Source organism: Echeneis naucrates, chromosome 2 (genome assembly GCF_900963305.1).
Source record: "Echeneis naucrates chromosome 2, fEcheNa1.1, whole genome shotgun sequence".
Classification (NCBI taxonomy): domain Eukaryota; kingdom Metazoa; phylum Chordata; class Actinopteri; order Carangiformes; family Echeneidae; genus Echeneis; species Echeneis naucrates.
The window spans coordinates 2,570,984-2,584,577 of NC_042512.1; the positions used below are offsets into that span (position 1 = coordinate 2,570,984).

General features: G+C 39.6%; 2 long non-coding RNA genes and 5 other non-coding genes across 9 annotated transcripts; 3 read left to right on the plus strand and 4 right to left on the minus strand.

The window, feature by feature from the left end:
* Window positions 1-546: 546 nt before the first annotated feature.
* LOC115055490 (uncharacterized) lies at window positions 547-1,107 on the minus strand. Of its 2 annotated transcripts, none has more exons than XR_003841693.1 (3): window positions 1,046-1,107; window positions 721-898; window positions 547-598 (listed from the first exon to the last, which is right to left on the minus strand). It is a non-coding gene; the product is annotated as an uncharacterized LOC115055490 (long non-coding RNA). The 2 variants fall into 2 exon arrangements; XR_003841692.1 differs by having other exon boundaries at window positions 721-912; window positions 1,046-1,101.
* A 7-nt stretch (window positions 1,108-1,114) lies between these two features.
* On the minus strand, window positions 1,115-4,388 carry LOC115055497 (uncharacterized). Of its 2 annotated transcripts, none has more exons than XR_003841694.1 (3): window positions 4,353-4,388; window positions 3,274-3,508; window positions 1,115-1,148 (listed from the first exon to the last, which is right to left on the minus strand). It is a non-coding gene; the product is annotated as an uncharacterized LOC115055497 (long non-coding RNA). The 2 variants fall into 2 exon arrangements; XR_003841695.1 differs by lacking the exon at window positions 4,353-4,388 and adding an exon at window positions 3,618-3,632.
* A 2,842-nt stretch (window positions 4,389-7,230) lies between these two features.
* On the minus strand, window positions 7,231-7,318 carry trnay-gua (transfer RNA tyrosine (anticodon GUA)). Its single transcript is given in 2 exon segments — window positions 7,231-7,266; window positions 7,282-7,318. It is a non-coding gene; the product is annotated as a tRNA-Tyr (tRNA).
* A 199-nt stretch (window positions 7,319-7,517) lies between these two features.
* trnas-gcu (transfer RNA serine (anticodon GCU)) lies at window positions 7,518-7,599 on the minus strand. The gene has a single exon. It is a non-coding gene; the product is annotated as a tRNA-Ser (tRNA).
* A 141-nt stretch (window positions 7,600-7,740) lies between these two features.
* Window positions 7,741-7,823, plus strand: trnal-cag (transfer RNA leucine (anticodon CAG)). The gene has a single exon. It is a non-coding gene; the product is annotated as a tRNA-Leu (tRNA).
* Window positions 7,824-9,684: 1,861 nt separating this feature from the next.
* trnaf-gaa (transfer RNA phenylalanine (anticodon GAA)) lies at window positions 9,685-9,757 on the plus strand. The gene has a single exon. It is a non-coding gene; the product is annotated as a tRNA-Phe (tRNA).
* Window positions 9,758-11,654: 1,897 nt separating this feature from the next.
* Window positions 11,655-11,727, plus strand: trnar-ucg (transfer RNA arginine (anticodon UCG)). The gene has a single exon. It is a non-coding gene; the product is annotated as a tRNA-Arg (tRNA).
* Window positions 11,728-13,594: the final 1,867 nt, after the last annotated feature.

Here is a 13,594-nt window from a genome sequence, read left to right on the forward strand (position 1 = left end):
CATGAATTGTGGGTAATCTGGACTCAGACTCCTTTTGATTTTCTTCAGCTCGTTCTTCACAAAACAGACGACGTTCTCCTCCAGCAGCTGGAACACAATAACATCCTGTGTAACTGGTTCACTAGTGCACTGATGAATTATTCCATCTTTAAACCCTGTAGAGACAGAGTCCATGGAGGTCCAGGACTGAATCTGATTAACTTTGGTCTTTGTTATTAAGTCACAGCCGAAATGATCTGGAAAACTACTTAATAAACTTTTCTTTAAGATTCACTGTAGATGAAAAAAAAAAAAAGGAGCAGAAATGTTTTCTGAAAGTCTCCAACAGACCATATTCATACAGAACATATCTGTTGAGGCTGATGGATTATTGCTCTGTGGTGAACTACAACTCCCAGTCCTCTCCCACTCTCTCCCACCCCAAACCTGTTCAATCCCAATTCAACTCCTGTCTGTCACAGAGTAAAGCTCTACTGGTCTAAAGAGTGCAGCTTCAAACTCAAGTCTTTGTTGGTGTCTGTTGTAGTCACTGGATGAACATTTACACACCATAAATATGGAGTCCAGGTCTGTGTGATGATGTTTGTCAGACTGAACTCTGAGGAGAAAAGACACAAACACACAGTTTGTTCCAGGAGTTTTCTATGAACACCAGAGAAACTGATAGACAAGCTTTGATACCTTTAATGAGTCAAACAACAACAAACGATCAGCTTTTACCTTTTTTCTTTGATAAAATCATCCATAGACCGATCACTCTTCATGGACACACAGCTGGATACAGCAGACTGTTGTCCATCCTTAAACTTAATAGGACGATCCATAGACCAATCACTCTTCATGGACAGACAGCTCAGTTCAGGAGAATCTGGTCTTGACTTCTGGTTGCTGGTAGAAGCTGACATTAAAAGACTTAACCACCAAGAAAATGGGCAGCAAAATATCAGTTTAAAATAATCTAAGTGACAGTGAGAGTGAATAATGATGGAGCAGTGATCTGAGTGCTGAGCTCTGACAGATGGACAGTTAGAGATCCTCATCTCACCTCTGAGCTTTGGTCTGACTCTCATGTTCCCCACACAGAGTGGTTTTAGAGGGAGGGGCTCCCTCCTCTCTGTCCTCACACTGATTCATAGCTGAGCCTCCACCTTCACACAAAAATGAGATTTACATCACAGGACAAATACATCATAAATACTGTCACTAATATGTAATTAGCTTCTGTCTTTATCTCCCAACAACAAACTGTTTGACTTTTCCCTCTCTGTGTTGATTTCAGTCAGATTCTCTTATAAACAGAGAACATTCCTGATTCATCTTAATACCAATCTTCAATGTTATACATTGGCATTAGCACTTCATTTCAAACAAACTCAGATCACCATTTACTTTTTAATTTAATTTTAATCAAATAAATTTTAGGGCCAAATGATTCCTTCAGAAGCCATGGGGGGGAAAAAAAAAGTTACAACTAAACTAGTCTGACCAGTTAGGAAACCCCAGACCAGAGGTGGTGGTTCTCTCATCTGATGTTTAGGATGCACCTTAAACATTTGTTTCTTTGACACATTATTTAAATAGTGTGCCTCCACAACGTCACATGGATCAGTCTAACCTGTCAGTAGTCAGGTTTCAGAGAAATGTATCTCAGATCTGATGGTGCTTCTTTCTGTCCACTAGATGGTGGTATCTGACTGTGAGATGTAGTGATGGTGCTTTGATTTAATTCATGTCAGGTTTCAAGGTGTGCTGCCTTAAACCTTAGATGGCTTCATCTGGGAATACTCAGTGTGTATAATTAACAGTAAGAGTTGAATTCTTTCAGTCAAGTTCATCCAAAGTTTTTTCTGTCATGGCTCAACTGTAACACTGCACACCAGTTCAAGGAAATCAACTTCATTAAAGTTGTTAAAAATAACAAAATAAGTTGTTTCACTTCAATGTATTATTTGTGATCATTTAGGCAACTTAAAAAAAAATATCTGAATTTAAATTTGAAATTTCTTCACTTTACTCAGTGACTCTTACTTTATATTAGAACAAGAATTAAGTGAAGAAACTGTTCTCTACTAAATTACAGAAAATATGAACAGATAATTGGTAATCAGGGGTTGTCTTCACATTTCTGCCTATCCCTGAGAACACAGGAAAGAAATTATGTTAAATGTTTTTTATTGTATCATCACAATCAAAGTCATTTGTGACAGGTATTATATTTTAAATGTAAAAAAAAGTTTAAATTAAAAATAAGTCTTGATTTGGTCTTTAAAAAAAAAAAAAAAAACAAAAAAAAAAAAACACACTGTTTCCATGTCCTTCCATTGTTGTGAAGCTGTGGTGGTCAATTTTGCATAAATATTGGTTCAATTCTCAGGAGATAACAATTCCCAGTTCTGTTTCCCATTTAATGTTTGCTATTGTTGACACCTGAAAGAACCATAAAGTCTTGAATTCAGAGAGGTAGCTGCTACTAATTAAGTGGAGTTATTTTCCCATAGACTTCATTACAATCAGACTTACTTTACAACAAGTGGAGTCATCGTCTTAGTTACAGTCTGATCTCAGTAATCATGGTCATTAGATATGTACAGATCTGATCCTCTCCAACTAACCCATCAAAGGACGTTAGTTCTCTCCTGGCTCATTAACATGGAAGAAATAATTACAAAGGCAAACCATCTTTATCTGTGACGGCAGCTCTACATTTGGTTATTGATTTATGTGTGTTACATTAAAAAAAAAAAAAACAAAAAACAAAATTTGTATTTGTTCTCGAATTCAGCGCAATTGTTTTATTTACAGAAAAAAAAAACTTGGTAAAATAAATTAATATACCTATTTTACTATGCCTTTTCCTATACTGTGTTTGAGGAATCAAACAGTTTCAGTGCAGACAAGTCTGTCTTCGTCAGTGATAATTATTGATGTTGATCTTAAAAAAAAATAAAAAAATAAGTCAAAAGACAACGCCTCAGTCATTATCTGAGCTGTCAGACCAGTTCTGCCATTAAACTGTCGGTTGGCACAACTGTGGTGTCAAAGTATGACGACAAATGCAGGCAGACTCACAGTGAAGATCAGTGCTCTGTTGATTTGTTTAATGGCCATTAATACAACTTTTCTTCAAATCATCCTTTAACTCAAAGAAAAACTATTATTTGTACACATCTGAAAGCAGCCAATCAGCATCCAGAAAAGTTCTCCGTCCAGTCAAACAGTGAAACAACACAATGTGATCACAGTGATCCTGTTCACACATTTACAGATTCTCACCTGCTGAACTCACTTCAGGGAGACTTTCTGACACTTTCCAGCTTCATGTGAAGAGAAGAAGCTGCTTGTTCTCCCTCGTCAGTCCTGGTGTCTGTTTGAACTGAGGAAAAGTTACATCCTCATAACGTCAGAGTCCAAAGTATGAAACATTAAAACCGCTCCAACCTGTTTTTGGTTTGTTGTTGTACGGCTGCTGCAGTTCTGTTTCCCGTTTAATGTTTGCTATTGTTGACACCTGAAAGAACCATAAAGTCTGGAAGTCAGACAGTAAATAATCCCGAGAGGTAGCTGCTACTAATTAAGTGTAGTTATTTTCCCATAGACTTCATTACAATCAGACTTACTTTACAACAAGTGGAGTCATTGTCTTAGTTACAGTCTGATCTCAGTAATCATCAGATTACTCTGATCCTCTCCAACTAACCCATCACAGGACGTTAGTTCTCTCCTGGCTCATTAACATGGAAGAAATAATTACTAAGGCAAACCATCTTTATCTGTGACGGCAGCTCTACATTTGGTTATTGATTTATAGTCAAGTGTGTTACATTTAATCACAAAATTTGTATTTGTTCTCGAATTCAGCACAACTGTTTTATTTACAGAAAAAAAACTTGGTAAAATAAATTAATTCACCTATTTTACTATGCCTTTTACTATACTGTGTTTGAGAAATCAAACAGTTTCAGTGCAGACAAGTCTGTCTGTGTCAGTGATAATTATTGATGTTGATCTTAAAAAAAAAAATAATAAAAAATAAGTCAAAAGACAACGCCTCAGTCATTATCTGAGCTGTCAGACCAGTTCTGCCATTAAACTGTCAGTTGGCACAAATGTGGTGTCAAAGTATGACGACAAATGCAGGCAGACACACAGTGAAGATCAGTGCTCTGTTGATTTGTTTAATGGCCATTAATACAACTTTTCTTCAAATCATCCTTTAACTCAAACAAAAACGATTATTTGTACACATCTGAAAACAGCCAATCAGCATCCAGAAAAGTTCTCCTGTCCAGTCAAACAGTGAAACAAAACAATGTGATCACAGTGATCCTGTTCACACATTTACAGATTCTCACCTGCTGAACTCACTTCAGGGAGACTTTCTGACACTTTCCAGCTTCATGTGAAGAGAAGAAGCTGCTTGTTCTCCCTCATCAGTCCTGGTGTCTGTTTGAGCTGAGGAAAAGTCACATCCTCATAACTTCAGAGTCCAAAGTATGAGACATTAAAACCGCTCCAACCTGTTTTTGGTTTGTTGTTGTACTGCTGCTGTTAGTCAGCGAGGTGTTACAGGTCACTAAAATAGGACCCCGATGGAGAAACAGATCCGGTAAAACCGAGTCCAACAGAAATAGTCCGGTAGGGATACAAAAGTCCAACAAAAAGAGGAAACACAGACTGAGCTCGACTTTCTGAAAAACTAACAACGTAACAACAGAGAGAGAAAACAAAAGGCGAGACTGAACAAACAGGGAACCAAGAGAGAGGCTGACTGAGAGAAACCGGAGAACCTGAACGGAGGCAGAGAAAAGACACGATGATGATGATGATAATAAAATAAAATAAAAAAAAAATATATAAAAAAAAACAGTGAACGAGAGCAGCGGGAACAATAAGAACAGACAGGATACTTCGGCACTGAAGAGAAGTCCGAGGAGGGAATCTATGTGGGCTGATTGGCGGGAAATGCAGGACAGGTGTGCCTCATTAGGAGAGAGAGGACACGCCCACTGGGACAGAACACAGGGGGGAGGGGCCGGGGGACACGTGACTTTAGCAACAAGGAAGCAGCTGACATACACAACCTTTATCATTCAGCCTTTTTCAGTCCACAGCTGTACTCTGCTGTTTTTGTTGCTTTACCTCTTCCACAAAACTTCAGGCTGCAGGCTTTGTAAAAAATTTGCCTTTTAAACATTCAGTGCCCCCATTCTGAAGCAATAAACTCAAAGTCAGATCATTTTTGATAAAGAAATGAAGAAAAGAATACTTCAAAATGCAAATGTTTTAGGGTTTTTTTGTTTTCACTTTGTAAAAAAATTCATGAAACTGTATAAAACGGTGAAATGAACATATTGAAGTTAATTGAGCTTTAACAGTCAGACTCTATCATAATGATCCTGAACTTTCCACTTGCTTGTTAAGGATAATTATATTGATAATAGTTTTTTATTTTTCCATTATTTGGTCAATTTTTGCAGCACAGTAAAAACGAATGTTAAACATTAATATATAATATATATATTAATATATAAAATATGGTCTTTCATATTCCAAGGTACTGTGTGAACAGAAGAAAGCAAAGATGCAGATCATAAACAGTGTTCTACATTGCTCTGTGTGAGAGTTGCATTTGCAGACCTTTTTTTGCATTGCTTAAGTTAGATGAGGATCCAGTCAGGTGCTGATCTATCAAACACAAATCACCTGAGTACAAGCTCGCTGTTCATTTGTAAAAAAAAGTTTCCTTTTAAACATCCAGTGCCTGCATTTTAAAGCATTAAACTCTCAGTCAGGTCACCCTTCTAGAAAGGAATACTTCAAAATACAAAAGTTTTGCGGGGGTTTATGTTTTCACTTTGTAAAAAAATAGTCAAGCCTCCTTTTTAACAGTGCAGCAAACAGCCAGCAAATCAATAAACAGCTAATACAGTCTGATTGAAACTGTAATTGTAACTGTACAGAGAGATGTGTCAATGAAGAATGGGGAATCAAAAAGAGAAAAGATTGTCATGTTTAACATGGATGTGTGTTAATCATCATGTGTTGATTCAAACAGCCTCTGAAAAAAGGGAGAGTGGCTAAAATAGGATTTATTCCAGAGCTTTGCACTTCTGTGCTGCTTGTATGTTCTTCCTGTAAAAAAAAAAAAAAAAAAAAAAGGAGGAAATTGAACATTTCCAAAACGCCGGTCCTTGATATGAGAACACAGTGTTCATCATGTACCGGCCTGCCCGGTGTGTGGCTGGTTCAGCCCGTGTTGTGCGGGGTGCTCCTGACAGGTCTGGGCTCGTTTGGTTGTTCAGGCCTCGTTGGCGCAGTAGGCAGCGTATCAGTCTCATAATCTGAAGGTCGTGAGTTGGAGCCTCAAACGGGACAGAGCTTTAGTCAATCATCATATTGACATATTGTCCTGCTTACTCACTCAAACAAATTACTGACAACACACATATGTATGTGTGAAAGACATACTGCTGACACAAACAAAAACATTTTTTATTTGTGCTGCTGCAGTTTTATCGATGTTAGACATTTTAATTTCTGGTGATGTGGTCACTCGGCCCCCCATGTTTTTTTCAAAAGGTAGCTTATATGTCAGACAAATTTGCAGCACGCTTGCTGTGCATTTGCAGTGTGTTACATTTTCTTTCCCTTCACCTTTTCGATGCATTTTGCAGTGTGGTGTTGGTTTTTCACTGCATGTTGCAGTGCATTTGCAGTGAACTTTTGCACTGCTTTTGCCATGGCAGACGATCTGTGATGTCAGATGATCTATGATGTCAGAAGGTCTGTGATGTCAGATGATTAAAAAGACATTTTATACTGAATTGAACCCTTAATTCTTCATTCTGATTCATTTGACTTTGTCTGTTGTTTCTGCATCGTTGTTCAGTCAGACCAACAGCAGGCTGCCATCCACAGTTCATCACTTTTATTTTCTCAACATGTCTCAACATGTCTCTGTGGTGCAATCGGTCAGCGTGTTCGGCTGTTATCTGAAAGGATGGTGGTTCAAGCCCACCCAGGGATGTTCTTTGTTTAAACCCCTTTGTGGATAAGATCTCTGCCTGTCTTGTGGAAGACTGGGATTTCAATTCCTGAATGTTAGAAACTCAGTGCTGCTTGCAATATAAAACACAGCTGCTCTACATGAAAAGTGATACAGCAGTGGACACCTCCTGTCTGTAGGCAGACTCATCACTGTGCTGGATGAGGCCGATGAAAGAAAAGACCTCCTTCGAGCCGGAGTTGAACCAGCAACCTAAGGATTTCGGCTGTAAACCTCTACAGTCCTCCGCTCTACCAACTGAACTATCGAAGGGAGCCGTTCAACCTCTCCTCTTCTTGTCTCCTTTGACTAATATTTACAGATTTGGGTTCAGGAAAACATGGAGAATGTCATTTATCACAGTATGATCAAATCGATGACTGTGGTCATGGATGGTCATGGATAATTCTGGCTGGATAGATAATTTTAAGTGGAATAGCAGGCTGCAACTTAGACAGACTAAAGCAACCACCGACGAGGATGGGATTCGAACCCACGCGTGCAGAGCACAATGGATTAGCAGTCCATCGCCTTAACCACTCGGCCACCTCGTCATGTTTGATGGCCTCAAAGGCAGATATTTAGGATAATTCTAGCTGGAATAGCAGGCTGAAACAGGACAATTTCTGCATGTCTCTGTCTCTTGATGGGCTAATTTTTCAACAAATTTTTCGGCTCATTTACTACCTTTCGTTGTCAGAATGGCCGAGCGGTCTAAGGCGCTGCGTTCAGGTCGCAGTCTCCCCTGGAGGCGTGGGTTCAAATCCCACTTCTGACAGAAAGTGCTTTTCTTTCACCTCTACTGCAGCAAGGTGTGTTTGTGATGTCACAAAGGTTCTAAAGAGATCAAAGACTCCTCCCACTTTTTTGTCATGACCTCCACAGTAGAGTGTACTCTGTTAATGAAGACAATCATTAACAGTCAGAGAAAGAACTGACTGATTCTGACAATGGGACATCACCATGGCCCAGTTACTGATGGAACATTTGTGGCATTGTGACGTCACTGGAGATCAAAGGCATTTCCTGCCTTTCATTGATCCCCCACGCGACACAGATGGATACGTCACTCTCACGTTCGCTTCAAATGAATGAGTGCATGCAGTTTCTGTATGCTCTACCGACTGAGCTACTCAGGCTTCTGATTGGTGTATAATTGGACGAGCCCTCTTCTTAACAGAAGATTTTAGTTTTCTTTTACACAAGAGTTTAGTTCTTTGGAGATATGGTAATAATAACTTCCTGTATTACAGCTTTTACTTGCAGTCTCTGGACTAGAGAAACAGTAGTTTAGAGTAAGAATCATGATGGTCAGGCACTGATATTGGCAACATAACAGAATGGGCTCATCCGGGATTTGAACCATGGACCTCTCGCACCCTAAGCAAGAATCATACCCCTAGAGACTTTCTCAGCATAACATTTACGGAATTCAAAATGTTTTAAACCGTATTTATCATACAGTCAGACTTTTTCTGAGGGCCACTGAGCCATCCTGACATGTGTGTCCAGCTGCCAGCTGATATTGTATAATCATATTCAAGGTACACCTCTGAAACATGACACACCAAACACTTTGAGAAGCTAGTTCATAACCGAAGTAATCTGGTTTCCGTCTCCTCCCTGTCTTCATGTTCCTCTTCGAAGGTCGTTGCTTATCTCCGGAGGTATGATCTCAGCTCCTGTAAGAAAAACACAAGTTTCTGCATTCCTGCAGGGTTAGTAAAAGTTGAGCAATACTGTGATAATCATTTTATGTACATTTATTCTAACAGAAACAGAGAAGTTAATGCTAGCTTTGATAGGACAGTGTCAGCTACTCAGTGCATTGCAGTTGGCTGTGTATGAGGCAGCTGAGCTGCAGACCAGTCAGGGAGGAAGAAATTTGTTATTGTTGTTATATAATTGTTGTAATATATGGTTGTTTTGACCTACATTTCCTATATTCTGCCTCGTCTTTCAACCACACCACAACCACATGAAATATTGTGAGGTTGAATGCTGCACGCTGACTGCTTGTGTGTCCAAATGGCTTCAAAGACATCTTTCTGCCATTCACTCCTCCAAACCTTTGGACACAGCTTTGAGCTGTCTCACAGGTGACACAGGTGTCATTATTTCAGTGAAGATGTATGTGATATGGTGACCAAGGAACTGTATTCAGGCTCCAGTCTCTTTATGCAGGTCATCTCTCTCTCTGCCATTTACTAATATATATATATTATATTAGTATATTAGTATATATTATATATTCTTCATGACTCAACATTTTTCTCCAGCACCAACCACTAAAACACTGTTCCTCTTGTCCAGATTCTGCAGGTAAAAGCTGATTCAAAGAAAAGAGGGATTGGCATTCCTCATCTTTTTTGCCCAAATTCCAACCAGGACCAGAACAGAGAAACACAAAGAATTCATCAGTGTCTCTGATTGGAGTGAATCAATAGATTCTGTAATTGAAGTCATCTAACGTCTAAGAAGACATCAATTTAAAACTTGTGATCGTTTTAATTGAAATTCCAACCAAGGTTTGGAAGGGGGGGCGGGGGGTGAAAATGACAGGAGGGTTAAAGAGCAGTGTTAATGGGCAAAAACAAGCAGAACTGTCACAGAACATCCAGCAGAAATGGTGCCATCCAGCCGAAATAGCTCAGTTGGGAGAGCGTTAGACTGAAGATCTAAAGGTCCCTGGTTTAATCCCGGGTTTCGGCATCAGAGGTGGTACCTGAGTGAGGTTCAAACTCAGGTTTTTTTTTACCTACATTTCCAATATTCTCCCTCCTCTTTCAACCACACCATGAAATATTGTGAGGGTGACTGGTTGTGTGTCCAAAAGGCTGTCAAAGACGCCATTTTCTCGTGGAAGATCGCAGGATTTTTCAGATGATGTGGTCCTTTTGGCACCATCAGCCTGAGATCTACAGGGTTCATTGGATCGTCCACAAAAATGGCTGCATGAACATTAGAATGCTTGGACCACTTCGGCCCGGGTTCAATTCCCAGTCAGAGAAAATGGCGTTATTTCATTTAAAATACAGGTCATTGTCAAAACGCCTGCTAGCATGCTAGCATGGTTGCATCTCCCATATGGTCTAGCAGTCAGGATTCCTAGTGTTCACCCAGCCGGCCTCGGTTCGACTCCCGGTATGGGAGACTCCTTTACAACAATGGACCTACCACTAGCAGGCCATGTTGGGCAATAAATACTTTCTTGGAAGCCCAACAATGAGTTGGAGAAATCTTCAGTTCACAGTTGAAACATTTATTAAGGTCACCGGTAAAGTAAGGCAGCACTGGGCTTGAAGTGACAGAGCTCCCCCAGGATCTCTGCCAGAAAGAGCCCTGATATCTGGAAAAGTTTCACATTTATCTTCTTGAGCTGGGTCTGTCCCGAACAGAGGTTGGACTTTCACACAACCAAATGTAACTGTCAGTCAGATGTACAAAGATGTCATTTACAAACAGTTTCTACTAACAGTTAGTTGAGGAATCAGCTGAATGAGGACAGATGTGACTTAAAGTATAACAAAGATCTTTCCCCAGAAGGCCCTCAGACAAAGAAGCTGGGTAACAGCACAGACTGTCAGGAGTGGTATTTGAACCCTCAATTCCAGAGGAGACTGTCACCTGAACACAGCACCTTCTACAGCTGCTATCAAAAGGCTTGTTGGGGAAATCCATTCACGGTTTTAATGTAGGACTATTCATCTACCTGTGTCTACCTGAGCTTCATTAACAGTAACTGAGGGATCAGAGTGTTGGAGAGCAGAACTCTGTCCTGTCCTTCAGATACACTGTTTGGTTCTGAGCTGATCATTAATAATCAATCAATGAATGACCAATAATCTTCACAGCTGCTCTGAATGGTGACAGTGAGGCAGCCTTTGTGTTTACATCTGAATCACGTGATTTTGGAAATTCTTCAAAGCAGCTTCAAAGGAAGACTTTGATTCTGTGAGTACTGTGACATCATCCACAAAAAAAGAAAGAATTTTTGCGCTGTAAGAAAATACCACCTTTCTTCAAATAGCTCAACCAGCTGAGGCTTGAACTCACAACCTCAGCATCACTCTGCAGGTTACTGTCATAAAAGAACCGCATACTGGCTGATTGTGCCACGCTTCTACTAACATACATCACAGGAGCACATGCAGCAGTAGAAGGTTCAGGTTTGAACCAGTTCGAGGGATCTACTTTCCTGTAGCTTACTTCCTATCCAGCAGGACTGACAGCTTCATGTGGGATTCTCACAGAGATGATTCAAACCTGATCACAGTGATCAGTATGGATATACAGTATGTTTGCTGTCAGTGGAGGAAACTCTCAGACAGGACTAATAGTCATGTTTGGGATGTTCCTGGATTTGAGTTGAATGAGTGTAAATTCTCTCTGATTTTAACACACGTTAACGTCATGGACCAACATGGATCGTTGGTCAGATTATGAGACTGAAACGCTGCCTACGAGGCCTGGAACCCAGAGAAAGTAAAAGAGTGAGATGGAGGAGAGCTGTCAGAGTTTCAGTATAAACATACATCATACAGCCCTGACCACTGTTGTATCCAGGCAGAGCTGACTGACTGACAATGGGACATTAGACTGGCACAGTGACCACGTGGCCCAACGGACAAGGCGTCTGACTTCGGCTCAGAAGACTGAGGGTTCGAGTCCCTTCGTGGTTGGGCAGCTGTGTGTAGGTGAACAGACTAAACTGTGTCCATTTTACAGAAATAAGTGAGGTTTTTCAGATCTCCTCCACAGAAGGTGGATCTGATCTCAGGTCATGGCCAACACTGACCTCTGCTGCTTGATGCTGCCTTCATCCTGATGAATGTTGAAGCAATGAAATATGACAAGAACAGACACTAAACTGACAACAGGACATTAAAATGGGCCACACTCAGACCCCACATGGCCCAAAGGACAAGGTGTTTGACTTTGGATCAGAAGACCGAGGTAAAGATTTATGTTCACAGAGATCACAGAGAGTCTCTTGAACGGCTCTTTAATGTAAATGATGGGAACCAAGTCACAGCCCCCCTCGCCATTTTTCTATTCATGCCTCTGTGCCAGCAAATAAAATTTTGTGAGGGATGACAAAAGAAAGACACAAAAGGTGAACTGTGATGGCAGGAATCATGGTGTGAACACAGTCTGGCAGCTCTTCAGGGAAATACACAGAACAGTCTGTCTTTTCTGGACATGTTTGGTGTTTCTAACACAACACAGCTGCTTGTTAACTTTCTCCATACATGCTTCTCTTTGGGGTTGTCCTGCTCAGAAATTCAGTAAAAAAAAATTCTGATTTGCTATTTTAAATAGATTTCTTGAGATCAGCTGCAACAACACAACCCTGATCTCTAATCACTGCAGTTAACAGTCCTCTCATCATTTGCTAACAGTCCTCATGAATTTAAGAGGATCATTGTCTGATCATTCTGTTCTTCAAACTGTTACCAAGACCACAGAAACTTCCTGCTGAGGGAAGACAACACATTTATTCAACAAACTGGAAAAAAGTCCAGAGTCACAATTAATTATCCAACGTGTTTGTTGACTTGATTTACTTGGATTCAGTAAATGTTGCTTGTTGGGGCAGCGTTAACTGACAAAGACAATAAAGAAGTAAAGAATCAATGTCTTCTAACTCAGATCACATCAGTCAGAGACACTGTTGATTCCTTTCTGCATGAGTGTTTCTCTTTGAGGTTGTTCTGTTTGCAATTTTGACAAAATGTTTTATTTATTTATATTTATTTTTTGAAATCAGCCAAAGTCATGAATTTGTCATAAACATTTCCCGAACATGATTCATGATGATTCATGATTCACGCTGCTGTGTCCTGGTATGAAGCACAGTGGTTCTGTCAATGTGTCCTTTCTTTCTTCTTACCTTATGTTACCTTAACTGTTAAATTCAGTAATAGCTACTTTTTGTTTTTTTACTTTGTTATTTATTTCCACCGTTATCTACAGTCATGCTAATTCTCAACTGTACATATATTCTTACTGGCTTCTTTTGAAAATATATTCATACATTTTATTTTTTACTTCATCTTTTATCTTTCTTATTTTATAATTATATTTTGTACCACAGAGTTGTCTTTAAAGTTTGTTATACGTTGTGTATTATGGCAATAAAAACATTCTAATTCTAATTCTTTGAGGTTGCTCTGGTGGAAATTTGACCCGTTTTTAATGATTTCTTGAGATCAGCTAAATCTATGAATTTGTCATCAACATTTCTGCAACTGAAGAACAGACTTGTTTTTTCAGAGCAGTAAGTGCTATTAGTTGGGGCAGAGTTTGTGATTTCAAATGTTTTTCATTCCGTCCAAGGATTAACCAGGACAGAGAGTTTATTTAACAATTTGGTGGAAAAAAAGTTTTGGTTGGAATAAAAACAACAACAAAGATGGCCATTTTGAAAAGATTTGTTCAGATCAGCTGCAGCAACATTAATCACCAGAGTTAGCTGTCCTCTCACCATATGCTAACAGTCCTCATGAATTTAAGAGGATCGTTGTCTGTTCCTGATGGACTAAATGT